General features: G+C 40.5%; 1 pseudogene; it reads right to left on the reverse strand.

Moving 5' to 3' along the window:
• Positions 1-2,043: 2,043 nt before the first annotated feature.
• LOC116256463 (aquaporin PIP1-2-like) lies at positions 2,044-2,600 on the reverse strand (annotated as a pseudogene).
• Between the last annotated feature and the right edge of the window lie 312 nt (positions 2,601-2,912).

Here is a 2,912-nt window from a genome sequence, read left to right on the forward strand (position 1 = left end):
TGAATTTGTCACAAATATTGAGGCAGATTCTTGAAATACTAAAACAAGTGTTATATGATTGTATTCAACCTTTACGTCAGATTTATGAAACACAAAATGTTTCTGCTGCCGAATGACTCCTTAGTGACACGAAGGGATATCAAGAAGTCCAATGCAGGTAGCTTAATAGATTGCAAAGGACATCAGAGGGTGAAAATATATTGAGAGATCCAATCCAACTGGCTGAACCAATTGCAAAGGAGACTCCACAATCAATTGTATTGCCTAAAAAACATGTGTTAATTCTAACTGGCTGAACCAATTGCAATGGAGACCATGAGTCAATCGGATTAACTAAAAAACATGTGTTAATTAAGGAAGGTGGTAAAGGGAGGGGGGAAGGGGGAGGGAGGTTGGAAAGATATTGAGAGATCCAATCCAACTGGCTCAAAATCATATGGTGAAATGTAGGAACCAGACTCTCTCACACTCTCTTGATGCACCAAGAGAATAAAAACCAGAAGAAGAGAAACACAAAAAGCACGTAAGGACTTTACATGGTTCAGAGACAACGTTCTCCTCCATGGCCACCACAAAGAGCATTTATGATAGAATATAGAATACATGCAAAACCACAAAGCTATCAAGTATGGATCAGGCTCTACACTCAAACAGAAAAGATATTGAGAAATCCAATCTAGTTGGCTCAAACAATCGCAAAGGAGATTACTCAGTTGATTGTGTAATGTGGTGAAAAAATCTCAACAGCTCATGTTAGCATATGCGGCACTGACCATCATGGAAATATTGCAACCTTACCTAAAATAAAAGGGAGAATGGGGCTATTGCTCCATTATATAACAAAGAAGATTTTCACCATGGTTTGATATAGTGGAAAAACCTTTCTCATGCATGTAGGTGATTCAATCCATAGAACCAAGTAAATTTGCCTTTCTTCCCTTTTTGGGCACAATTTTTTTTTTTGCATCCTTTGCAATTCATCTTCATCATCTACTTTACCTTCTCAAATGATATGATGGATCTAAAAGATGGCACAAAACACGCAAATTTCTCCATATCTTGATCATGATTGTGCTCCCGCCATTAGGTGTCTTTGTTTGTGAGGGATGTGAGGCAAGGGATAGTTTTTTTAGTTCTTTTTTTACAATTTCTAGGATTTTTTTCTTGTTCAATTCACTTTTTTTTCTTAGTAACTTTCCTTGATGATCTCATATCACCTTGAATCTCAAATTAGAAATGAACAAATGCTTCCAAAAGGATTGGACATCCGTGGTCTTTTGACTGAGTTCACGTTGCTAACCATGGATTTGTGTTGTGCCAATGCCCCTATTGCACCTGATTTTTTTAGTAGGTCCACAGGAGAGTGTTAGAGCCTACAACTCCTAAGGGTTAGTTGTGGTCATTGTGGGATTCTAAACTTTTGATGCATGGCAATAGTTTATGATAGATTCACCGGAAAGCTATGTATTGAGCTATGAATTTCATTCATAGGAATTGTATCATGCTAGTTGGAATCATCTTCTATGCTTTAGAAATTTATAATTTTCAAAATGGAAAACGTAATTTATCAGCTGTTAATAAGTAGGGATGCAAGTTAGTCGAGCTTGAGGGAGCTTGGGCTGCTAGTCCACGAGACAGGCAATGAGCTCAGCAAACTTCCTCAACCCAGGAATAGAGCTTGGGATTGGCTTGGCTAAGTTTCAGCTGAGTGTTGAACACTACTAGAAATGCAAAAAGGGTTTCAGTTTGTGGAAGCTTCATGGTTCTTTTTATTGATGATGAAAACACTGAAACATCCAATTTTCACTTTAGATATCACCTTGCCATCAGTTGGAAGAGAGAAGCAGCTTGATGATTCAGTAATCGAGAAGCAAGATGAAGATGGCCACAGCCCGCATGCTACCACACGTCTCCCTCTTCAGCATGTTCATGTCCTTCCCTTCCAAGTTTTGGTTTCTAATTGATCCTATCACTACCTGATGCCTTCCACTTTGTTCCTAACCTAAAAGCCAATCGTTCCCCATTGTGAAACCTCCAGATGAGTCAACCACCTTCTGTCTCATACAGACTCTTCTCCTAGCCCTTGATGATGTGTTTGCCGCATATAGACCCAAGCCACTACATCACCATGTAGAAGATGGCCCTCGCCAGCAACAGCCCAAACATCACCATAGGGCTTATGTCCCCACCTATTCAATGCCACCATTGAAGATAGGGAGAAGGGTATGGAGAGACGGAAGAAAGAAAAAGAGAGAGAGAGGGTTGCTATACCAGAAATGCAGTGATGCAGTTGACGAGGATGAAGATCATGCCACCGAAGGTCCAACTGATGCTCTGGATATCGGCGGTGCCAAACAGACTAGGGGACCTTTTAACCCCCATGACGGCGAGGATGGTTATGCAGAGGAAGAGGAAGGTGACCATGAACTCGGTGATCCCAGCCCTTCAAGAACCAAGACTTGAGCTCCCCGCCCTTAAAAAGGGGCACTAAGTGGCGGCCCCTTGTAGTCCTTTTCCTATCTTTGCAATGCTGATTTGATTGGTTGCTTCTCCAAGAAGTTGTTTGCACTGAACCTAATATCTTCTTCCTTCCCCTCCATTTTTTATCATCGTTCATCACAGGCACTCTCCCTCTTTCTCTTTATTTGTCTCTTCTCTCTTATTCTTCACTATGTTGCTTTCCTTGTTAGCGATAGTGCACATGGCCGGTAGTGAACTCTCCCGAAGTGTCTCCACCCACTGAAAGTTTAACTTGTGGTCGTTTTTGTCAACCCAATGACTTTTTATGTTGACTAAATTCTCTTAATTTCCTCACACGGAAAATTTGTCTTTTCATCTCGAGTTGGTAGCTTCAGTTAAAAAATCAGCAAAAGAAGACATATTCTATCATGTTTTCTCATATTTAATACCTT

Source organism: Nymphaea colorata, chromosome 6 (assembly GCF_008831285.2).
Source record: "Nymphaea colorata isolate Beijing-Zhang1983 chromosome 6, ASM883128v2, whole genome shotgun sequence".
In the NCBI taxonomy this organism is placed as follows: Eukaryota; Viridiplantae; Streptophyta; class Magnoliopsida; order Nymphaeales; family Nymphaeaceae; genus Nymphaea; species Nymphaea colorata.